Raw genomic sequence first — 27,848 nt, 5'->3', positions numbered from 1 at the left:
TTTTTAATGGCACATCAATCTGTTCTCTTCATTCGATGCTAATGTTTAATAAACTTACCTATGTCACAGTCACGACTACAATCACTTTTGTTTCATTCAAAAAATCAAAATCTGCAAAATAGATATTTTCTTACATTTCTAAAAATAATTAGTCTATTTACTTCTATTATTATTATTATTATCATTATTATTATTATTATTATTATTATTATTATTATTATTATTATTATTATTATTATTAGCTTACAGGGAGCTTTCACACAAGTCAACAAGCGATCTGATTGGAAACCTGTGGTGTTCTCTGGAACAAGTCTACCCAAACGTCCAGTTCTCTCCACTTCCTTCGATAGCATTTGCAAATGAAGTTGCATCATCGCACCAGCCTCTTACCATTGATTTCTCGCCGGCAGTGGCCATTGCTTTATACTGGAATTTGAGTGGCACTAAGCCTCCCCAAGGTCCCAATTCTCTTTGAGCTTGTCCAGCCGAGGTCTGGCTGGCGCTCTCTCCTCGGTCTTTCAGTCTTTCTTGACCCTTCTCAGCTCTTTAGTGTCACTTTTTTATTGGGAGGATCGGTGATGAAACAATGGGGGGATGCATGATGGGGGTGTAGAACTTGTAGATATGCAGCTTCTGTGTTCTTCATTCCCTGTAACGCTTATTCGTTATATCGTCTTCTTGTATTATTCTACGTATTCAAGAGTTTTCCTCAATATTTCAGTCGTTGTAATTATTGTTAGTCGTTGTACTTTTGTAGTTATTCCTCTTATTCCAATTTCTGACATTTTTTTTTCGAAATTTTTCGGAATTGCTCCTAGTGCTTATCGGTACTATTTTGATTTTCTTCATCATCCAAATCCCGTTTAACTCTCTGGCTAGCTCTGTGTATTTGCTTTGTTTCTCCTTTTCTTTCATACTCACCCTGTGGTCAGCTGGGACAGCAAAGTCTACGATTTGACAGGATCTTTCTTTCTTGTTAAGTATTACGACATTTGGTCTTCTTGCTTGGATGGGTTTGTCCGTCTATATATCAATGTCCCATAGGATTTTGTGGTTCTCGTTTTCGAGTGCTGTTGCGGGTTTATGCTTGTACCATTTATCTGTACGCTCAAAATGCAGTCGTTTTCACAATTCCCAGTGCACCGCCCTCCCCACTTGGTCATGCCTGTTTTTGTATTCCTTTTGGGCCAGTTTGCTGCATTCACTTACATATATATACGTATATATATACATATTCCTTTCCAATTTTCTCTTTCATTTCTGTTGCTCTGATGATGTCCGCTTCCAGAATTCCCAATTATTTATAGTCGTCTTGTTCCCCGAGTGCCGTCATTTCGGTTTGGTTGGGTAGTTCCATGCCTTCTGTCGTTTCCAGTTTTCCCTTTCTTATAACTAGTTATGCGCACTTTTCCATTCCAAATTCCATTTGCATATCTTTTGGCTGTATACATATATATACACACATATATATACATGTATATATACACATATATATACACATACATACATATATATATATACACATACATATATATATACATACATATATATGCATATATACACATACATATATATATACATATATATATATATACATCTATATATATATGCATATATATACATCTATATATATATGCATATATATACATCTATATATACATATATATATATACATCTATATATATACACATATGTATACATATATACATATATATAAATACATATATATACACATATATATACATATATATACACTTATATATACATATATATACATATATATATACATATATATACACACATATATGTACATATGTATACATTTATATATATACATATATATATACATATATACATACATATATAAACATACATATATATACATATATATACATATATATGCATATATATACATACTTAAATATATACATATATATACATATATACATGCATATATATCTTCATATATACATATATATACATATATATATACATATATATATATACATATATACGTATCTATATATATATACATATAAAGACATATACATATTTATATATACATATATATATATACATGCATATATACATATATATGCATATATATATACATATATATATATACACATATATATACATATATATATATATATATATATATATGTATACACCTGCTGTACCCTGCCACGCGTTGCAGTGGCTCAATTTGATGCAATGGAAAAATCAAATAAAAAGAGAAAATGCATGTTTCTTATATTCTTAGTACAGCAATGCACTCCAAAGTTAAAAAGAAGGCGAAAATGAAAAAAAAAATGGTAATCTTTCAGAATTTGATCTGGATCCTCGAGAGTTTCTGTCAAACATGGCTTGGGCTAGACCAACAATTAGTGGATGAAGTCGAACGTAGCAAAAATGTTAAAACGCTTAATGTTTTTTTTTTTCTGTATACAAAAATGTGAGTTATTAATTAATATTTGGGTGATGGGGGGCGGTTACTATACACAGATTTGAAAAAGTTGTCCAAAAACAAATAAATGAAAGCAAAGGTAAGGTAAGTTACGTTTCTACCTAACTGGATAATTGTTTTGGGTTTTTATGTAATGTAAGATGTTTAATCGGCTCGAAAAACAGCAATGGTCGCGGACTCTGTTGAATACGTTAAGTTCTGTTGAATACGTTAAGTTTGGGAAAGTAAGTTGAAAACTAAAAACTATACAAAACTGTCAGTAAGTTGAGAACTAAAAACTATACAAAACAGTGTCAGAAACCCACCGAATATATGTTACCATGACATAGGCTGGCATAATCGGTGAGTTTCTGACAGTATTTTGTATAGTTTTTTTATTTTTAACCCACTTTCTCTAACTTAAAGTAATCAACAGTGTCTGCCACTATTTGTAGGTTTCAAATACACCGATAAACAGTTTTTCGAGCCGACTAAACATTGCATTCAATGAAAAGGTTTTATATTACTAAAGATACAAAGAAGTTGTCAAAAAATAAATATATAACAAATAAATGTTATCAAAGGTAAGAAAAATAAATGTTCTACTAACTGGATAAGATTTTAGTGTTTTTATGTAATGTATAATGTTTATTCGGTTCAAAAACATTCAATGTTTATCGGTATATCTGAAAAATACAAATGGCGGCAGAGGGTTGTATCGAACATGTTAAGTTTGGAGAAATTTTGGGAAAATGAGTTTAAACTAAAAAACTATACAAATACTGTTAGAAACTCACTCAATATATCTTACCGTGACGTAGGCTGGCATATAGTCGGTGATTTTAAACTTTTGTTCGATACATGTGACGACTTTTAAGAGTCCCTTTTAGTGATGACCTTGTTTGACGATATTTGTACGACTAAATGGCAAATCTGCCCGAGAAAATCCGGTATTATTTTACTTTAAGGCCCGTTTCACGTTCGTATTTAACGAAATATTTTATTGTAGATTTCGGTGTGCTAAAAACGCATCTGAATATCGTTTCCGTAGCAAAAAGAAAGTTTTCATCATATTCATGAAATTACTTTTTCGAAAAGTGGGTGATCACTTTTCAATGTAAATTTAACTTAAAATGAGCACCCACTTTCTGGCCAACTAAGAGAGGGGCTTTTGTTTGCTTTCTTTTGCATGGTAATAACCCCTGAACTCTGAGACTATTTTCCATTTCACAGCCGTAGTCTTTGTTTACTCTATGCGTGAGCATAAACGAAAGCTGTTTAGCCAATAAACATGGGAAAAAATCCCCCTCTTTCAAGTGGCTAGAAAGTGTGTGCTCATTTTAAGTTAAATTTATATGGAAAAGTGATCGCCCACTTTTCAAAAAAGTAATTTCTTCATATCATAAAACCTATTTTTTTGCGACGGAAACGGTTTGCAGATTCGCTTTTAGCACACCGAACTCTACAAAAATTTTTTTGTTATATACGAACGTGAGACGCACGGCCCTTAATGGAAAATTATATAAAAAAAATCCGGGGGAAAATAGTTTTCAATAAAAACAGCAAATGAATTCGATAGAAAAAAAATGGATGCTATTTTTTTTTTTTTCTGTGGCTAAAAAGTTTGTTTTTTTCCTTGGCTAAAATTTTTTGTTTGATTTCTTTGCATGGTAATAACCTCTGGGACTATTTTCCATTTCAGACATAGCTTTTGTTTATGCTACGCGTGAGCATAAACGAAGGCTGTTAAATATGCACTCGCGTACCAAACTGCTTTGTCAAAAAACCTTTAAGCCAATAAACAAGAAAATAAATGCCCCTTCCTCAGCTGGCCAGAAAGTGTGTGCTCATTTTAAGTTCAATTTACATGGAAAAGTGATCACCCACATTTCGAAAAAAATTTCTTTATATCATGAAAACTATTTTTGGTACTCCTTGGGTGTTGAGTTCCATGGCGACCAGCAGAATTATTTAATGGTCGTTCCCTTATCCACCTTAGTCACGGCTAAAGCATGCGCAGGTAACATTTTTTTTAATTTATTTACTTACGTGGCGGAGTTATATATATATATATATATATATACGAATTTCTATACTGATCGGTGTTTTGAAAATTTTTCACTGAATTATTATTGATTGAACACTAACCAGATCATGAAAAAAAATTGAAAAAAAAAATCATTTCAACATTTGAAAGGTGCGCTCACTTTTTAGTTACCACGTTCTGGTAAATCAGTCACCAATTTGTTTTTCTTTTTCTAAATACGGAAGTGTCTTCGGGAGATATAAAATGGTCTCATGTTGACGAAGCAATGTATCGGGAGGCGTACAGGATGGAAAATTATTGGTAAATTTTTAGATTAGGTCCATCTCCACAATTTTCTTTTAAATGACGACTTATAATGGTTTTCGACTATGCTGAATAGGAAAATCGCATTGAAATTTTGCACAAGTAAGTAGTTATCAAGATATAAGTTGTATTATGCATTGTATTCTTTGGCGGCCATCTTTTTTACGCGCGCGCCAAAGAATACAATGCATAATACAACTGTTTATATCTTGATAACTACTTATTTCTCCAAGCTTTCAATGCGATTTTCTTATTCAGCATAGTCGAAAACTTATAAAAGTCGTCATTTAAAAGAAAATTGTGGAGGTGGACCTAATCTAACAAATACCAAATTATTAAACATTTCTCCAGTATGTTAGTAAAATTTATAATACTTAAAAACACTTTTTTAAAAAACAAAAGTTTTGGAAAAAAAAAATCACCTTCCATAAAAACAGATAAATTATTGTAAAAAAACACCCACAAACTCACCTTTCATAAAAACAAATTACTTAAAAAAACACCCACAAACTGACTTTTAACTAAATAAGTAAAAAAAAAAATTTTTTAAACTCGAAATTTTATTTCCATGAAAACAATAAGAAAAGGTCATGTTCATTCTAGTTTTTTTCCTTTGAGAAACAAATATATTTCTGACTTACAAATGAGAGGCTCATATTATTTTTACTTTCTATGGTTTTGATATACCGCGTTTTTATTGCTTACAAAATGGGTGACTGATTTATCAGAACGTTGTAACCAAAAAGTGAGAACCACTTTCAAATGTCGAAATAATGATTTCTTTTTCAATTTTTTTTTCATAATCTGGTTAATTAGTGTCCAATCAATAAAAATTCAGTCAAAAAAATGTCAAAATACCTATAAGTATAGAAATTACGCATGGGGGTGATGGGTGTACAACTCCGCCACTTCCGTTACCTTTCGCACTTTAGCAAACATTATTTACGTTGGCTTAACTCTTTTCATAAATAATTTTTTAAAAAAAAGTAACTAAACCATTTATTGATAATTTGTCACGCGGACAAACATTTATTTATTTATTTACATTGGCTTAATTCTTTTCATGAATAAAAACATGTTTTACTCTTTAAGAATAATAAAAGGAAAAAGTTACTAAATATTTATTAATAATTTTTCACGTACTTACGTTGGCTTAATTCTTTTTATGGAGGCCAGAGGAATAGTTGGCCGAAACGTCGTGAAACAACTAATAAAGATGAGAATAATAGTCCGCAATAAATAAAAATGGTGCTAATGCAGAGAGTGATCTGCGCTAGTTTTAAATCGTATTTCCACCTTTAATTAAAGTTTTATTCTGTTTTTTTCAATTGTAAGGTTAAAGTACAGAATAGGTACAAAACACGCTCCCCTCCCATGTTAAGAATGGCTTTTTAAATAATAACATTATTATTTAAACACGAATCACTCTCTGCATGAGTACCATAAAAATTAATATAAATAATAGTCATCTCAATAAGTGAAAGGCTCATTTCTACCGGAAATGAAATGGCGGACAGTCTCGCAGTTACGAAAAATATTTTTATTTTATTTAATATTTTTATAATTCACAATGTTAAATTATTTTAGTAACATGCAAGCATTCCTTGCCTCTAAAGATGGGCTGTCTGAAAATTTCAAATAAATTGGTAATGTAGAAATATGGTTTTATCGACTTTGAACCAACCAAGAATTACATTTTTATATATATAGATAATTATTAGAAGTGCTCACATAGATCATCATCAGTAATAAACCACTGATAATAACCGGTGGTATTTTCTGAGGTCTGAGTGACAACAAGCCTTCCTAGGTTCCTAGTACTCCCCGCCCCTTTTGATAATTATTGCAACAGTCGCTTACCATTGTTTTTTTTCTGGGAACATTTGTCTTCTCTCGAATTTTGGTGGCAATATGTCTCCTTTCGGACCCAGTACTCTCTGTAATCTTTCAATGGAGGTCGTGTTGGTGTTCATCCTTCTCAAACTTTCCAACATCTTTAACCATCCACAATAACTTTGTGTCCTATCCGCCGAGACTGATGTTTTTATGGGGGGGGGTAATCCGTATAATATTTCTAGCAGTTTCAGTTTCCTTGGTTTCATGTGACCTTCCTTCCATGATTTTCTTTTATTTCTGTTACAATTTCGAAGTGGCTTTTTAATGTACGTAGTTGGTTTCCGCGTTCAAATACTTTCTATAAGATTTCAGCAATTTTCATCATTGTTGTCCGTTATATAGTATCGGTCTTCTATTTGATTCTAATTTCTCGTAATAATCTTTGTAATTTTTTTAAAAACTGTTCCAAGTGCGCATACGATTATTGGCAGCATATAAACTCGCTTTATGTTCCATGTTCTTGCAAATACCGTGCATTTACTTAACTTTTCCGCTTCTTTTATTACTATTGCTACTAGTTGACTTTACCGGCTCGCTGCCGTTTCGCACCTTTGATTTTTGAAAAACTTTAAACATCATTTAAAATAATAAACATTTTTTGGCAACTTTGTTGTAAAAACGAAAGAATATCTTCCTCGTGGCAAGTGCTCAACTGAACTATAATCTACGGTCCAAACTTTCAGATTATTATTATTATTATTATTATTATTATTATTATTATTAACATTAGTTTTATTATTATTATTATTATTATTATTATTATTATGTTCGTTAACTTCACAGTGTTGTGATGTTTTACACCGTTTTTTCTTACTCAAGAGCGGGCTTTTAAGCACGTGGCGTGGGATGTTTGCTTTGTCAAGCAGAGCTGACTTCTGGAGTGTTCAACTATTTCTCAATATCATCTAGAATTGAGCCAAGCGCAGCTATGATGATTGTCACGATGGAAGTTTCTTGTTCCACACACTAGTTTTCTCCACCCCCAGTTCTTGATAATTCCGTAGTTTCTCATTCTTTTTGTCCGCTAAGTTGATGCCTTTTATGCAAGCCACATCCGTAATTTGGCATGTATTGGTTTTTTTGTTCACAACTATGATACCTGGTTTCCTATGAGTTACACTGAACCATGGCATCACAGAGTAACATAAATCTTTATTGATTAAAACTTTATCTTTTTAAAAATTGAAATCTATCTTTTTTTTTTTTAATTTAATTTTTTTCATTTCATCGTGAGTTTTTTAATTTCAAGTTGATCATTTAATTTGCATTATTTTTGTTTGATTTGTTGCTAAGCATTATTAATTTGCAATTATCCTTTTTTTTTCATTTTAATTTTAAATATCATTATTCCTATTTCCTTGATTTCGTTTTTCCTATTTCATATATAATGCGTAAGGGTTTCGTTTAAATAAGGAAACACAGATCAAGCCATCAGTTCTATCTATTTGGGTATAAAACGCGTGATATCAATTTATTTCCCAGTCGATTAATTACAGAAACTAACGAGTAACATCAAATGTATAAATTCAATCCGTAGCGGTGGAAATTAAAAATAAAACTCATAGAAAAATATATACAATGCATGCTACTCGTCGTGTCAAAATTCTACTGCAGTTTATTAAACAAATGATTCAGTAAAAAAAAAAAATACGTTAAACGTCAGTTGAAGCCGGCCGGAAACATCACGAACAAACAACGTAAAAATGAGATCAACCTAGATGCTATGAACATAATGAATACACTTTCAGGGTTTGTGTCATTCAATAGATATTAACGCCTTAGGCAACCACCTAATTTGTTGGACGGGTGACATTGACCCTGAACCTAAACCTAAATTAGTATTAAACTTTTTAACCACCCCTATTTGTAAGTAGCATAATCCCCATTGAAAACTCATGCCCGGGGATAGCACTGGAGATTAAAGAGGACGAGTTTGTGTTTTTGAACAATTATCTGAGCTGTGACGAATGTTTATTAAATTAAGCGGTCGTTGTACCATAAATATAGAAAGACCGCTGGTAAACAGCGAGGGTTGGATCTGAAAAAAAGTAAAGATTGTATTCTGGTACAAGATATGGAATGGTAATAGAACGAAAACAAAGAAACAGTTTAAAGAGAGAGAAAGAAGAAGAGAGAGAGAAAGAAGAAAAGAGAGAGAATGGGTATGGGAGAAGAAGAGATAAAAAAGGAGTGAGATAGAGACGGAAAAGATGGTAAGAAATATAGAGACAGGACCGAGAGTAAAAAGTAAAAAAGGTGAATATACCGTATAAGGCAACCGTCAGATATGACGAGTCACAGAATTGGAGCAAATTTTAATAAATCTGTCACATATCGGTTTAATAAGACGATTGCTAAATCAGGAAACCATGTTTGTTTAGCCTAGGCTAGAGATTGCAACACTTGTTATCTTATGAAATATTGGTTTTTAAAGATGATTTTTTTTACTTTAAGGGTCGTCTTATATGCCGAAATATACGGTATATATATTACTATATAGTTTTTATACTTTCATTTTATCTCTTTATTGATTCATATACACACAAATGCATATATATATATATATATATATATATATATATATATATATATATATATATACAGGGTGACCTAAAAAAACCGGCCCCAACTCTAATTAGGCACCATTTCTTAGTGTTTTGTCCGAATGAAATGAAATGTTGGTCATAACTAGTTTATTATATTCAAATCATTACATCAAAACACTAGGGTCTTTGGCCGTTTTTTTTCCGTTCTATAGCACATGTTCTAGATGGCCTACATTTAGCTTTTGTTTTTTGGGGTCACCCTGTATATGTAAACAAATTAGTAAAATCTACCGATTATTTTGGCGTATAAGGCGATCGTCATATAAGACGAGGTATAAAATTGGAGCAAATTTTAATAAATTTATCATATATCGGTTGTATAAGACGGCTGCTAAATCACGAAACCATGTTTATTTAGCCTAAGCTAAAGATTGCACATCCGGTATCTTATGAAATATTGTCTTTTAAAGATGATTTTTGGAACTTTAAGGATCGTCTTATACGCCGAAATATACGGTACATATCGCAACAAAAAATTCTATCATATGCAGTCACTACCTACGCATTAAAAGGATATGTAAAAACCCATCATATTATGATGTACGGGTAGGTATGTAACCGTTAACTTTCTCCACAGCAACTATCCACTCAAAATAATAAAACAAGCCATCAACAGAGCATTGCACATTAGTAAACATAATCTATTAACGTGCAAAACGAACAAAGTATCCACACGAATGCCTATAGTATTTGACTGCAATAATAACACTAAACCTCTATAAATCCCCATAAAACAGATTTTCAATCAACTGCAACAGGACCCCACACACAACACAATATATAATAACCCCCTCCATTTGTGCAAAACGACAGCTCATCAGCTTACATTCTTTGCTAACATCTACTCAGATAAATCGCAACCCAGCATCTCAAGGAAACAAAGCATGCAACAGGCCTCAGTGTCAAATATGTCAACACATTAACATCAATGGCACAAACATCAACTCCAGGCACGAACATCCAACTCGAACTCCCCCCTCTCAACTGCAATAGCTGAAATGTGGTATATTTATTATACTGCACCGAATGCACAAATGGCAATTAGTTGGCGAAAACAGGCCTGGAGTTCCGCGTACGCCTTTTTTCCTATTCCTGCTCGTCCGTCGAAGTCGACGATGACCAAGGTATCAATCAGTTCGGCGTCAGGGGTTTGAGGGACCTGAGATGGCTGATGAGGCCAATCCGTGCTCGGCAAACTCTTCCACACTCTGGACACTTGAAGGCGGTATCGGCAGGCTGTGAACCGGCAGCTCTCTCCTTCCTCCTCTTGCGCTTCTGCTGGTCGTGTGTCATGCGTTGATTCTCTGCCCTGTCGGCTCCTAGGCTGATGACGCAACGCCAGGCCGAACGTTTAGCAGCGCGACTCTCCCAAGACTGGGGGCTGATGTCAAAGTCTTTTAGGGACGTTCTCAGACAGTCTTTATATCGTTTCTTTTGGCCCCCTGCCTTCCGCTTTCCCTGGCCGAGTTCCCCATAGAAAAGTTGTTTGGGGATTCGGCTGTCGTGCATGCGATAGACATGACCTTCCCACCGGAGCTGGGTTTTGCGGATTATGGTGGTGATGATATGGAGGCCCGCGCGCTTCAAGACTTCTGTGTCAGGAATTCTGTCTTGCCAGCGGATGTTGAGAAGATTACGGAGGCATCTGAGGTGGAAGCCATTCAACTGTTTTTCATGTCTTTTATATGGCGCCCAAGTTTCGCAGGCGTAGAGTAGGGTTGTCAGGACGACCGCTCGGTATACTTTCAGTTTAGTTGCGAGTGTAATGCCTCTCCTCTTCCACACATTGTCTCTAAGTCTTCCAAATGCACTGCTCGCTGTGGAGAGCCTTTGGTTAACGTCAATGTCAATGTTGGCGGTGCGGGAGAGGGTGCTGCCAAGGTAGGTGCATTGCTCCACAGCATGGATCTTCTGCCCTTTGACAGTGATGCCGGGTTCATGGTATGCATCTCCTGGGGCGTACGCCTTAACAACAGCAAACACACCATTCGAGACAAATCCACGCAGTACTCAGTAGCTATACGGAACAATTTAGCAAACCACATAATAGACAACATCACATATCTCCTTATAGCATCCGATTTTATACACAACATCAGAAACAAAAACATTAATAAAAAACTAATGCTAAAACTCAATACGCTAACTTCAGGCTTTAACAAAACTCTGGGACTGCTTAATGATTATAAGTTCTAAAATAACACAGATTAACTACAAAAATGTTCCTTTCTAGCAAACTCTCTTTCCCAAACCTCCACATTTTCTCTAAGTTTCATACTTCTTCATATTCTCGTATAGATATAGGTTTATGGATGTGTACGGGTGGGCGTACGTATGTATATATGTATGTATGCTTAAATGTCTAGAAATCCTTCTAGACCGAGGCAATTTTTATTTTTGTTCCAATCCAGAATCCAGCTTTCTGGGGAGCTGGATTTTCCTTGCATTAAAAACCAACCTTGTGTCTCACTTTGCCCTCGTAGGAAAGCAAGTAAATAGGAACATAATGATATTTACCGATTCTCAAAACATAATGATATTTACCGATTCTCAAAACATAATGATATTTACCGATTCTCAAAACATAATGATATTTACCGATTCTCAAAACATAATGATATTTACCGATTCTCAAAACATAATGATATTTACCGATTCTCAAAACATAATGATATTTACCGATTCTCAAAACATAATGATATTTACCGATTCTCAAAACTTTGCAAATTCTTTTTTTTTTTTTTTTTTTTTTTTGAGATGAGAAATTTTGAAATGTGCATCTGTGGATTTTTTTTAACATCTTTTCCTTCTTTCTTTTTGTTTTTGTCAGTGCTGCATTTTGTACTCGACAGAAACGTCCTTTAGCTGCAATATCAGTTGGTGTTGAATTTTTTTTTTTTTTTTTTAGACTTGCACATATTTAAGAAAACAAAAATAAAGAAAAACCTTTATGGTGTGTCTACTTGTCGCCATGTGAGGATATTATATTCTAAAAATCACAAAAATTAATCAAGTAATTAATTTTTTATTTATTATCTTTTTTTTCTTTTTTTTTACCTATTACCTCCCATAATTTTAACCACTTTAAATGTTTTTAAACTTGGGTACCTATGCTAAAAAAAGTTTAAGAAACAGTGAAATAGTCAAAATTACATTTTAAATAGAAATAACTGAGATAATAGGTGATCTTATGAGATCACTGAGAAGATACAGTTGCTATGACTATATATGTATGTATGTATATATATATATATATATGTGTGTGTGTGTGTGTGTGTGTGTGTGTGTGTGTGTGTGTGTGTGTGTGTGTGTGTGTGTGTGTGTGTGTGTGTGTGTGGAGAGGGCTCCCGTAAGCCGTGGTGAAGGCAACCTTTCTAGGAGAAGCAAATCTCTGATTTAAAAAACAAAGCGGGAGACCAGTACCCGCATTAAGCTGATCTGCAGTTTAATTTGTTGCTGGCTATCTTGCTCTTGCTTGTTGCTGGATCTCAACATTTTGAACCGAGAGAGAGACTTGGCTGTCGTACAAAGCTAAGACTGTAACATCATCTTTGTATAGATACTCCCTCAGGCATTTGGGCTCATGGATTTTAAATGTCTGAGGGAGTGGCACTCGTCTGACAAGACGTAGCAATCATCATCATGCTTAAATATAGGTTTATGTGTATATGTACATGTGAGTATTTGTATACATGTATATGTACATATGTACGCATATATACGTGTGTGTGTGTTTTAAACACATTTTTTCAAAGTGTAAATTTTCTTCATATTCTCGTATTCCTGTATCATGCCTCTCCCATCCCTTCTCTCTCACTACATGTTTATATATCTGTGTAAGCTTGTGCACGTATTTATGGATGTGTATACGTGTATGTATATAGGAAAAGGTTTATGCATGTATATGTGTATATGTATGCATATATATGCCTGTGTATGTATGTGTGGATGTATATACATATGTGTATGTATATGTATATACGTTTATATATGTGTATATATATATGTATATGTTTGTGTATGTTTATGCAGGTGCATATAAATGTATAAAATAATTTTTTAAAAATCGTATATGTTTCAAAATGCAGTTTAAGATGGAAGCGACGTTTTTCTTCCTTTTTTTTTTTCGAACGAAAAATATAGCCGTTGACTCACAAATATTTTATAGAGTCTCGCCGTATTAATGTCATATATCCTTTAGATTTTTGTGCTGTTTTGGAATAAGTATTGTCGTTGAAATTCAAAATATTAGCCAGTTAAATGCGCGCTTTTTTTATCCTTATTTACTGTTTAATTAAAAAAAAATTATTGTATATATATATATATATATATATATATATATATATATATATATATATATATATATATATGCAGGGTGACACAAGAAAACGGGCCCCAAATCTAATTAGGCCCCGTTTCGTAGTGGTTTGTCCAAATGAAATGAAACTTTGGGCATAACTAGTTTATTATATTCAAAACATCACATCAAAACACTAAGGTCTTTGGCCTTTTTTTTTCTCCTGTCTACAGCATATGTTCTAGATGGCCTCCATTTAGCTTTTGTTTGTTTTATTGTCACCCTGTGTATATACATATATATATATATATATATATATATATATATGTATATATATATATATATTGTGTGTGTGCATGTGTATTTTTGCATACTTATATGTTTATGTATTTTAAACTGATGTTGCACCTTCTCATTGGGTATACCTTCTCCTCCTTTCTCTTTCTTTCTCTTTTTCACACGTGCTTCCGCATCATTTTCACTACACTGAAGAAGCTTAAAGGACTGGCTGAAAAATATGTTCCCGTAAAAAAAGGTTTTTAATTTTTTTTCATAATCATTTGTAATCATATATATATTTATACATATATAAACTTTTCTAATTATATATATATATACATTTTAATTATATATATACATATTTAATGATATATATACATACGTACATTTTTAATTATATATATATATATAAACATTTAAAGAGTATGTAGTAGTTTGCTTGAAGCATTGTTGGTAAAGACATATTTTTTAAAGCCAAAATAAAGGTTAGACACTCCTCTACTCAACCATACTCGTCTACATCTGTTTGTTTTTCTTCTTTACTTTATATTTTCCGGTCTTCCTCCGCATTGTTTTTGGCTTAAATATATATATATATGTATATATATATATATATATATATATATATAAACATTTAATTATATATATACATTTAATTATATATATACACATATTTGATTTATATATATATATATATGTATATATATGTATATGTGTGTGCGTGTGTGTATCTAACTATATGTCTAAAACACTGTTTACTCATGAAATCTAATGCATTTTCTATTTTGTTTTATTTCAGTTGTTTCCAATGGATTTGAACCGCTTTACCAATGTGTCCCTCGCGAAGAACAACTAAATAGACTATCGAAATGTTTGCATGGCAGCAATAGAAAATTAATTCCGAAATTTTATAACGTTTTATATATTCCGTATTAATTTATCACACACACACACACATATATATATATATATATATATATATATATATATATATATATATATATATATATATATATATTATTAATATTTTTTATCAAAAATTTTTTATATATTAAAATCCCGGTAATGTGTCTATATTAATAAATTTAAAGTCAAAATTAATTGACTCAATTAATTAAGCTTCATGATTATCAATTTTCATTATCGATCATGCGTATACTATTTTCGCAAACTAAAGACAACAAAATGTGAAATGTGAACGTCATGATGTGTATTTCCTCATGCGTTACAGGTTTTAATAATATATCATTTAAAAATATTCCCAAAATAGCTACTCTTCGGACAACTAAATACATTTGTTATACATATAATCCCTATTTTAAGCGATCAAGCAGTTGGACTCACCTCTTTACCATTATTTTACTTTATTTTTCTGATTGCCTTCGAATTTCTATTTTATATGATACTTTAACAATTCCCTATTTTTATATTCATTTAATATTTTAATATGTTTTTTTTCAATTTATATAATTATTTTTCCTCTCCGATTTATTTATTTTATTGAGTAATTCCCCAAATCAGTCTCTACACCTTCAAATTCTAGTATCTTTTTATATGTTCAACTATGTTTCAATCTGCCATAGTTTCGTATAAATATTTATTTACATGTTACGATATACTTTTTTTGTTTTTACTTCACGTTTTAGTTCTTAAGAAATAACTATAATTAAAAGGTTTACCTACTATTAACCATTTTAATTCAAATTCTATTTTATTCTTACGTAGTTCCCAAACCCAATCCCCTAATGCAGTCGTGTTTCTCTTCTAATTAAAAAAAAATTTTTTTGTTCAATCCTAATTTCTATCCTTATCCTCATCTCGATTTGGTGCCTTCCCTGCTCCAACATACATGTTGGGAGCTAGTGCACCTATTTTTTTAAATAGCATTTTAAAGTTTAATTAAAGATATATGATATCTGTTTTTTTATTAAATTGTAAGGTTAAAGTAGAGATAGGTACGAAACAACCTCACTTCCCTAATAATACTGGCTTTCTTAATAATAACGTTATTATTTCAGCGCGGACGAATGAAGGCACTAGTACATGATATGGCAATATGGTTTCGGTGTCTATCCTTAACAAAACATTCAGTTATACCTTTTTACTATTAATTTCACACGTGTATACAATTTCAGAAATTAAGCAATTACCCTCCAATAGACATTCGTAAGATATTCTACCGTTATATCTTTCTCAATATTTAATTCAATCTTATTTCTCTTCACTATTTTGTTAATTTTACCATTATTATAACTTATTATATATTTACTAAGATTGGCAGCGGCTGAGAATGAAAGTTGAACTGTGTCATTATCAATTATTTTACTTAATCTATTTTCTGGGGGAAGTTCTTATCAATTATTTTGCCAAATTCCTTAGGAATATTATTTTGTATATGTTTACTGAAAGGTGGATTAAACCAGACTTGTTATTTTGCTTCTATTTCTACAATTATATGCTTCATTATTATTAATTTTATTCTTTTTATTCCTCTTGTTATTTTTATATCTATTTTTATTCTTTATTCTTCTTTCTTTCATCGCTATGTTATATGATATTGTGTAGTTTGACCTGCTTTCTTTATTATCCACCGCCTTTATGTATTTGCTCTTTCCTTGATATTCTGATCGAGTAAACCATATATTGTACTTATATATTTTATTGTCTTGATTTCGCGATATATATATATATATGTATATACATATATATATGTATATACATATATATATATATATATTCAGTATCTTATGCTATACATCTTATGAGATTACTGATCTATTTTCATGATTTCAAGCTCACATAAATAACTACAGGTGGTATTGGAATACACGCTACTAAAGCCTGATTTTAACAGCTGGTAAATTTCAAAGATTCAATCTGGCGATAAGGACATTATAAAAGAACGATGATTACACTTGTAAAATGTCACAGAAACGTATGGGATGCTTCAGAATGGGATGCTTCAGAATAGGATGCTTTTGGACCGTCTTGCATAAATCGAGCATCAGTTTCTCTTACTATTTTACTCTCGATTTTTGGAAGCTAAAAACATAGTCATCTTCATCTATACAATTAAAACAGGGAAATAAATTCGTATATCTTGAGGAGAGATAAGTCATAGGTTAAATGAAAACTTACTTTTTTTTTAAAAGCAGCTGATTTTTCTTAAATTAATTAAAAACAAAATAAATTTAATATAAAATTAATTAAAAATAAATTAAATAAATCAACTTTGTAGAATGTTTCTAAATAGAATACTTCAAACAATCATATTACTAATTTCTATTACAATATTAAGGTCAATCATGAAAACAGATTTTATTTAATGTAATATGCAAATGAGATAACATTATGAAGGTTGAGTCTTTTTAAATAGATTGTTGCTATGTTTGACGTTCATCTTCGTCGCCAACTGTTATGTTTGCAGGTTGAACCAAATGACGTATAAGTCAATACAAATGAAGACTCAACAAACAAAGGTACATCAATAAGAAGTGTATTAGAAAAAGTATATTTACAGTATATTTACGTAATGGTTTTCAGGTAAGAGAGTCTTGGCTGGAGAACATATCTGCTCTCGGCTCGGCGTTCGGGGGCTTCTGGTTAACACACACTCAGACTAACCGAGTCTTGCTATTTATGTGTAATATTATCCACATATGTAAATGAGTGGGTGCCACCACAACAATTGTATATGCATAAATCGTGTAGAAGAAATGTATATAAAAGTCCGTTTACAGTTATAAAATTTATTTGTGAAACAGTGTACGTTTTGTAAATAGTAACCTAATTGTGAACAAAGAAACAGACATGAATACGACTTTATTATATATATATATATATAAATATTATTATTTTATGTATCCACATAAGAGAGTAGAAGAACAATTTATTTTGCTTTCAGTAACATATATTTCTTATATATTTCTTATATATTTCTTATATATTTCTTATATATTTCTCATATATTTCTCATATATTTCTTATATATTTCTTATATATTTCTTATATATTTCTTATATATTTCTCATATATTTCTTATATATTTCTTATATATTTCTTATATATTTCTTATATATTTCTTATATATTTCTTTTATATTTCTTTTTTACTATATTTTCGTTTTGTTGGAAATATTCCTATTTTGGATAAAATATTAAACGTTTTTTTTATTTTGTGACGATTTCAATTTAAGTTTTAATTTAATTTAAGTTTTAATTTAATTTAAGTTATGGCTGGATCAAACCCAAACCGAGGAAGCCTGAACAATACCAAACTAAGATTTATTTTCTTCAACAACTCAAAAAAATATCAGCCACCAATTTCCCTGAGTAATACTATTCTATGTAAAAGCTCATCCTTCAAAGTCTTCGGCTTACCATTCACAGAAAACATAAATTCGAACCAGTCCAATGAAGACATTGCATAGGCCACTGTAAAGAAGGTGGGCCCCCTCTACCATACGAAAAATCTACTTACACCAGAGATTATCCCAATACCTTTACAATCCATCCATGCGGTATTGTTGCTACATCAAGGCTGGTGTATTTACAACTAATCTCTTTCTATTAAACAGAGTTCAAAAGAAATAATATATTTAGCACTATCATCCAAGCCTTTACCTCTGTCCCATCGTCGCTATGTTGCATCCCTGCGTCTGCTTTACAAGTACTTTAATAAAAAGAGGTCTGATGAACTCACAGCACGTGTGCTTCCATCGACATACATACTCCCGCCTAATCTGTGAAACAGCAAAATCTCACCTCTTCATTTTAGAGCTCACTAGTTGCCGAAAACCCTCCCACTGTAATAGTTCATTCCCTCGGGCTGCTAGATTTTGGAATTTCATCCCTCTTTCCTGCCTGTCTTATTATACTAACATAATTATACTAAACTAATTTTAAATATAATGTGGATAGAGATCTCACTGCTCAACCCTCTACAGACCCCTGTTTGACACGATCCAAAAATAAAATAGTCCCTTCTATCCAAGTCGCAATATGCCTTTTTTTAGGTGAAAAAAATGTAAAATGAGGTACCACCTGTAAAACTCGCAGACACGCCCTTAAATCAGTTTGAGGGTAGTATTGTTGCTGTCAAGCTGAAGTATAATTTTTATCAGTCCAATTCTTTAATTTCTCGCTGAGTAGGACTAGTTTACTGGCAATCGCCTGCGACAACTCTATGGGGAAAGCCGACAGGGGTGCTAAGGCATTTTCAGAATAAGCATCTCTTAGTGCTATGTTTTAAAAACATTATCAAAGAAAATAAAAAAAAAATATGCGAAAGAAAAACGTATTTGATATTCGTAAAAGGTTTCATTTATAACTCGGTACAGAAAAATTAAGTAAGATTCTTGACAAACGTATCGCAAGGGCTAATCGGAACATTGAAAATCAAGTTGAAATTGGTCCTGTGTTAGCTAAGTCATAGCTACATGAATAGCTATGCGGAAGAACCAGACAGAAAAAATGGCAGACATCGGCTTGGAGAATTATTAATAGGATAACCTTTCACCCAATGTAGACAAGTGCTTCAGCTAGTTTATAGAGATTAATGACCTTGTAAACAACACCAGCTGTGGACGGCCACCCGCACGCCTATATATATATATATATATATATATATATATATATATATATATATATATATATATATATATATACGAGATTCATTAAAGGAGTTTCTAGACTTTTTTCGTATGGCCATTTTTATTAATGTTACATACATGAAACTTTAGGCCCCTTCGAAGTAATCGCCAACTGCAATGCACTTGTTGTACCGTTGCAATAACTTTTAGATGCTCCTATGGAAGTATTTTTGTCTGAGCGTGTCAATAACCCTCGTCACAGCCTCTTTCATCTCCTCGTGTCTCATAGCGACAGCCTTTAAGATACAACGAATATCAATAATGAAAACAGCTGAAATATTAAGGAAAACCCTTGAATGTGAAGACTAACACGCATGAGCCACATGCTCGGGCCAGACAGACTGCTGCAGAGGCAAAACATGAAGCGCTACATGAAACCAAGAACGTTGAAGCGGTATACTAATAAGACTTCTAACCCCTCCACAACTCCCATTACCCCCTCCAAAAAAAAAACAGTAAGACCGAGAAGAGCACTGACAAGTGCGAAGCGAACGAGGATTTTGAGGAGGCTTATTGCCACTCAAATTCCAGTTTGTGTCTTTCTTTCTTCCTTCTGTTTCTTTCGGGTTTTTTTCTTTCTGGCAGTTAGAAATCAATGGTAAACGGCTGTTGCAATAATACAAAGTCATTTGAAAATGTGTTCAAAAGAGGTGGAGAGTACTGGCAACCTGGGGGAGTTATTGCCACTCAGGTTCCAGGGGAGACCATAGGTTGTTATCAAGGAGAGATCCTTGATGAACTGTGTGAAAGCTCCTTGTAGGCCAAATAATAATAATAATAATAATAATAATAATAATAATAACAATAATAATAACAACAACAATAATAATAACAACAATAACAATAATAATAATAACAACAACAATAATAATAACAACAATAACAATAATAATAACAACAACAACAACAATAATAATAATAATAATAATAATAATAATAATAATAATAATAATAAAAATAATAATATAAACTTTGAAAAAAGAATGGGAGAAATTGGAATCATAGGAATGACTGGAAAAATACAACGAAACACTAATCATGAAAACAGCTGAAATATTAAGAAAAACTCTGAAATGTTGAAACTAACACACAGAAGTAACAGTCGCGGGCCAGACAAACAGCTGCAAAGGGAAAACATGAAACACTACATGGAACCAAGAACACTGGAACTGCATACCTATAAGTTCTCTAACCCAACCCTACCTCCAATGTCACATCACTGCACATCCCCTCAAAAGAGCGAAACCAAATAGCCAAGTAGAGTCAAGGAGGAAGGAAAGACCGATGAACTGACCAGACCTCAGCCGAATAAGTGAGAAGAGAACTGGGACCTTGGGGAGGCTTATTGCCACTCAAATCCCAGCAAAGACCAATAGCTGCTGCCAACGAGAAATCAATGGCAAGCAGCTGTTGTGATAATGCAAATTTATTTGCAAATGTTATCGAAAGGGGCGGAGAGTACTGGAAATCTGGGGAGACTTGTTGTCACTCAGCTTCTAGAGAACACCACAGGCTGTTTTCAGGGAAATATCTCTGAAGACCTGTGTGAAAGCTCCTTGTAAGCCAATAATAATAATAATAATAATAATAATAATAATAATAATAATAATAATAATAATAATAAGAGTTGAAATCAGAGGAATGACTGCAAAGGTGAAAACGATAATAAAAACGCCTGAAATATTGAGGAAAACCCTTGAATGCGGAGAATAATACAAGAAGACAATATAACGAATAAGCATTACAGGAAATGAAGAACACCGAAGCTGCATATCTACAAGTTCTACACCCCCATCATGCACCCCCCCCCATATTTTCACCACCGCTCTTCCCCATTAAAAAAAGTGACACCAAAGAGCTGAGACGGGCCAAGAAAGGCTGAAAGACCGAGGAGAGAGCGCCAGCCAGACCTCGGTGTGACAAGCGCAAAGAGAACTGGGACTTTGTGGAGGCTAAGTGCCACTCAAATTCCAGTATGAACCAATGGCCACTGCCGGCGAGATATCAATGGTAAGAGCATGTTGCGATGATGCAACTTCATTTGCAAATGCTATCGAAGGAAGTGGAAAGAACTGGACGTCTGTGGAGACTTGTTGTCACTCAGCTGCCAGAGAATACAACAGGTTTCCAATCAGATCGTTTGTTGACTTGTGTGAAAGCTCCATGTGAGCCAATAATAATAATAATAATAATAATAATAATAATAATAATAATAATAATAATAATAATAATAATAATAAAATTTAATATTATTTTTTTTTAATCTGTTTTGCTAGTAAGTTATTTAATATCTTGCAATGACCAAATCATTTTGCTTCCAGGAATTTACACTAGTTCTAATATTAGTTTAGTGATTATCAGTTGTTTATATAGAATTTCGATTTATGTGCCCCGTGTGCCATTGTGGCTTCGTGTTATGAGAGGATATTGTCAAAGGATGATGATGCGGTCGACGATGTGCTGGAGCAGGATGATTAGTCGTGAGGTTAAGTAAAAGAGTTCTTCACGAAAAGGTGGTCATTGATTCACGTCGCTTGATTTTGGTTTACGTTTTCATTTTTGTCGCTAGCCGATACTCGACCAAGTTATCCCCCTACCCTATCCACACACGGGTGTGTATGTGAGGAAAACAAATCTGTTAACAATAGTCGGGACCCCTAGGGGTTGAGGTTCGGTTGAAATGAATCGTCCGTGGTGTGGTGGGTCGGATTGTCCATCTTATTCAACGTTGGGCGAACATTCCGTCATATCTAAAAACCCCATCTGGATATCGGCTCTTAAACGTTGGAATGCCCACTTTTACTGATGAATTGTCCGGCCCGACTGACCGGCGACTCTCGCGTCGCGGTTTTAAGTCGTCCAGTCACGAACTGGTCGTTACTATTTGACTGTTTGCTGATTAATAGACGTTGAAATGCCTATGGTCAGTGTCTAGAGTTGGTCTGGGTTACAGAAAAAGGGGGTTTGTTTTTTTTAGGAGCTTTGTCTCATGCAGTGATAAATGTATTTTGTTTATTTATTTATTTTTTTTTTAATATTGTTTGTTTGTTGTTTCGTGTCCGTTTAAGTGTAATAGGCATGTCGGATGTTAAATGAAGCTTTTACGAATTAGTATTATCCTAGCGGTCTTTAATTTAAATATTACAAGAAGGAAACAAAAGTAGGACATGAAAGACTGCGATACTCATACATAAAAAAAGCGATTAGAAAATGATAAAGAGGAGAAAGAATGAAATAGAAAAATAAGAGGACAGACTAGAGAAATAACTAACCTACAATACATTTCATTTTTTAGTTCTTTTCTTTTTTTGTAACATGTGTTTTTCTTTTTGCAACATGTTTTTCTCTTCTTCCCGTCTTTGTTAATTGTTTATTTATCCTTTTCAATTTTCTTTTCTGCCTTTCTTTATTTTCTCCCCCATTTACTCCTTTATTCCTTCCTTCCTCTCTTTCTTTCTTTTTTCCTTCCTTTCGTTCTTCCTTTGTGGATTTCTTTCTTCCTTCTGTTTCTTCGCATTTCGTTTTTTTCTTTCTCTCTTCTTCTTTTCCCCCTTCTTTCCCCTTCTTCTTTATTTTTCCCCTTTCTTTTTTCCTTCTTAATTTCTTTCTTTCTTCCTGCCTTTACTTCTTTTGTTCTTTCTTTTTTTTTCTTTCTTGTTCTTTCTTTCTTTGTTCCTTCCGTTACTTTCTTTTTTGTTTCCGTTCTTGATCTCACATTCTCTTTTCTTTAATCTTTTTTATTTCATTTTATTTTATCCTAACTCAAACCATTTCTACATATTGTACCAATGAATCACCTCATATCAAAGCCCAAATTCACTCGCAAATCGTGATAAATAAGTCGGATAGTTTAGCAATTCAACAATGAAGAATAGTATGAACAGATTGAAATTAGTAAATGGGATCAACGCAATATATATTTTCTACGAATACGGTGGTTATCAAGTGTTCTTTAACATTAAATTTGAGCATAACACTGTTGTAGTATACATGGAAGCAATCTCATGTTAATGTGTTCCACAAATAACATATTCTTTAATACAATGCTTTTCATGAGAATGCTGCCCGACGCTAAGCACACGAATATATATATATATATATATATAAGTTCTTTTCAATTGCCAAGGTTAAAATTAAAGTTAGGGTTAGGGTTAGGGTTAGAGTTAGGTTTATTGAAATTTAATTTTTTAAATCCTCGTTAGTAAAAATGAAACAAACGACAGTTTAAAAAGCAAACGAAATGAAAATAAAAGTAAAAAGATTCCTGAACAGAAAAAGAAGAAATCCCTTTGCAATTCAACCAATTTTTATTTATGTCCACATTGTTAATATGAATTTTGTGTCTCTTAGTTTGTCTGTCTGTTTGTCTGTCCGTTCTAACTCGCGGAACTACGCGACTGAGTGTGTTGAAATTTTTTATGGTGCTTTGTCATGATGACGTGAAGCGAACTAAATAGTATGATGTCAGTTCATTGCACACTTATTGCGTATTAGAGTTTTTTACAATGGCGTCATCACTTTTTAAGACCCAAAGGCCACTAGAGGATAAAGGTAAATGAATGTAAGGTGGTAGTGTAGTAATCGGTAATTGTGTAGATCGGGTAGAAATTGGATTATTTAAGGAGAGGCCCAACAAGAACTTGTTTATATTGGACTTGAAGACGACCATATTATAATCAGCCAGAATCAAGGCAAGCGGAACAGTTTCACAGTCTGGCAGTTCTAGAAAAGAAGCTTTGTTCATGGAATCTGCTCTTGGATTAAAGCACAGATAGAGCGGGGGAAATTTTTGATAGTGAATGCTTTTTTTTAAGTTTGGTAAGGAGCAAACATAGATTGGCGCTCAGACGAGGACTTGCCATTAAAATAACAATAGAACAAGCTCGCAACGTCTTTTTTTATAGGAATGAAGTTACAAGAAAGGTTTCAAAGCCGGTTTTGAACTCGGTCAAATCACTATAGTTTGCTCCGAGCTGTATTTTCCCACATGTGACAAGAGTAATGGAGTTTAAAACGTACTTGGCTCTTATACAGCGAGAGGATTTAACCGACAGTGAGATATTTACTGGTGCAGTAGAGTGATCTAACTGTTTTCCGGCGATTTTGGCAACAGATTTGATTTATGTGTTTCATTTCAGATCAGGAGTACTTCCCAGTTCCAAAAGCTTGTCAAGTCATGGTGCTTCCCCAAGACGAAGGTCATTCCTTTACATATGAGCCAGTTGGAGTCTGAGCGTTGATGATGGAAAGAGAAAACCTCGGTTTTAGATGCACTGAAATTAACTATTCACCCTTTTCCATTGCACCAAGTATTCAAGAAGAGAATCAAAAAGGGTTGCCATAGATAGTATTGTCGTTTGCATTAATGTCTAAGAATGATTTAAGAATGTGATTTCGGAGACAATTGATGAAAATTAGGAAGAGAGTTGAGCCCAGGATGGAACCCTTAGAAATGTCAGCGTGGATACTATAGGCTTCTGATTTCTACCCATCAACAACTACTCTCATAATCCTATCAGGGCGAATTGATTTAATAATTAATTTCCAGCGATTCCATAGCTGATAATCTTGTAAAGTAGACCTTTATGCCATACCCTACCAAAAGCTTTGAATATGTCAAGAATAGCTCTAGAAACGAACCCCATGTATAGAGATTCACTAATCCTGTGCTACATTTCAATTAGCACACAAGCTGTAGATCTAACAGAAAGGAAACCATATTGCATGTTACCAAGAAGGTTATTTTTTGCTGTTTATCACACATTCCAGCAACTTACCCATGACAATTGATTGACCTGTACTGAGAGGCGGATGACCGATCTTCAGAAGTTTTAAATACGGGACAGACTGATGAAGTTTTCTAAGGTGTTTTGAAGTATTTATCCTTAAAATATCGTTTAAACAGCTTTGTAAGTATAGGAGCTAGTTCCGGTTGAAGCTTCTTTTGAGTGATTGGAATGCCATAAGGGCCAGTTGCTTGGCCGGATTCAAAGTTTTAATAAAGTTGGCAACACCACACATATATTTCTATGTCGTTTTTAGTGACGGGAGGAAATACAGCGAGGGTTAGCGGCAATTATCTCAATTAATGCAAAAATGAGCACAAATTGAACATATTCAAAGATCAGTTTGGCTTAAAGCACTGTCACCTTTTTGCTCTTTAACGGGCTAAATACTAAATATCAAGTCTTACCTTAATATTCAGCGGAATATAAGAATAATATATATATATATATATATATATATATATATATATATATATATATATATAAAATTTTATAAAAGGCAAAGACAATGCGGGGAAAGACCGGAATTATGAAAGTAAAGAAAGAAAAACAAACAAATGTAGACGGGTATGCTTGAGTAGAGGAGTGTCTAGCCTTTATTCGTCCATCTTTCCTCACCTCAATGTATAATTATTTATAACCAAGTTGCTAGTAAACTCCGTGGGTGGTATGGAACTTTGATTAATTTCGAGAGAAAGGATCTCTCTTTTTCATATATATATATATATATATATATATATATATATATATATATATATATATATATATATATATAAATAGAAAAAATATAGTAAAAATAGAAACAAACAATAATACAGTTTAAAGATTTCATGTTCACTTACTAAGCTAGATGTGCACATGCTGGAAATATGTTTTTCTCTCATTATACATACACATGGCGTAACGGATAAAGTACTAAGTTAAATCCCGTTCTAAATAACACGCTGAAGTAGACATTCAGTAAATGAAGCAACAGATGGCTCCGTGGCTGTGTTCGTATCTCCTGACCGGCATTAATTTCACTATATATATATATATATATATATATATATATATATATATATATATATATAAAAATTTTAGTCATTCAATAAAATTAAAAATCTATGACGTGTAATGATTTAATTTAAAATAAAAAGATTTTAATTATTCTATGTAAGGCAAAGAATACATTTGAAATATTATAACTCTTTATCCTATAGGATTTCGATGTTTATCATCTCTTCAGATGGGAAAATCCTATAGGATAAGGAGTTATAATATTTCAAATGTTATATTAGACTCATATCTGTTGGGCTATGAGTCATTTTCATTGTTGAGTTTGACTAAATGCATGTGATGAAGATAGGTTCCATAGATACGACCATATAATAATGGTTCGGGTTCCATAATAAGTCATGGAGGCCAAAGTTCAATCCTAGGCTGAGTCACATTAAAGACTGATTCTAGATGTGTCCTTGCTGTACGCTCAGCATAAACTGAGGAGCAAAAGTAAGCGGAGCGTTCCCATGAACGAGATAATGCCCTCCTCTGTTCCTAATTGCTAACGAAAAGGGAGCATTCTGCCGATTTTAAGGATGATCCGCCACTTTTAGTTTATTTCTTTATCCTCCTTTGTTTATCTAAGTGATAGTTGAACCTTCAAAAACTATATGGAAAATATACTCAGTGAACCAAGTGCAAGAGACATACAATCAATTGCATTTAAAAGGGATGGTTAGAATCCTAGAATGATCTCTCAGTTGGAATGTGTAAAATAACTGGTGGATCTCTGCCATCTGAAAGGATGCTCCATCACTAGCTAAAAGAAAATGATAAATTAAAAAAGCAAAAACAATTAGTAGTAAAATGTAAACGAATGAAGGATGCAGCAACGTTGACGAGGTTACGCAGAGGAAACCTCAAACAAGAAAACCAAAACGATTTTTAAGTAGATTCGAACGAAAAGTAGAGAAAAAAGAAAAACGTAACCTCCTTTCTAATCTGGCGCAACACAATCTTGGAGCTGCTAGGTATCTTGTTTTAACTACCGGAATAACTTGAAATTGAGCCGAGAAATGTTCTCAAGTAACTCGAAACGCGAGTGCGACCCCCAGTTTTAAAAAAGAGCAGCTAAAAAAAATGACGAAAGTGGGCGAGTATAGAAAGGAAGCTATTTATTATTTAAAGACATTTGACGATGACTTATTGCCTATTAAGAAAAAGAGAGCGGATATTCGTAAGCTGCATCCGCGCGATCTGTGCGTTTAGCAATGTTCCTTCTATTTAAAATTTGATAGCAACAATCGTTTGAACCCATAATTCAACGGACAAAAATAAATGCGGGTAATTTGTGCATTTATTTGTTTCGCTATGAAATTGCAAAGATTAACATACGTTCGAGTTTTTGTTTGTTTGTTTGTTTTTTTGTTTTTTATTAAGAAAACATCCAACAACCGTCAAAATATCTTTCAGTATAGCGTGTATAGTTGTTCTTCCACCACTTTTTGGCCAACTCATCCTCTGGCCTTCTTCGGGATAGGAATGCTGTATCTATTA

Source organism: Euprymna scolopes, chromosome 42, assembly GCF_053919585.1.
Source record: "Euprymna scolopes isolate OS-2025 chromosome 42, ASM5391958v1, whole genome shotgun sequence".
NCBI classification, from domain to species: Eukaryota; Metazoa; Mollusca; class Cephalopoda; order Sepiida; family Sepiolidae; genus Euprymna; species Euprymna scolopes.
This window is presented reverse-complemented; position numbering follows the sequence as displayed.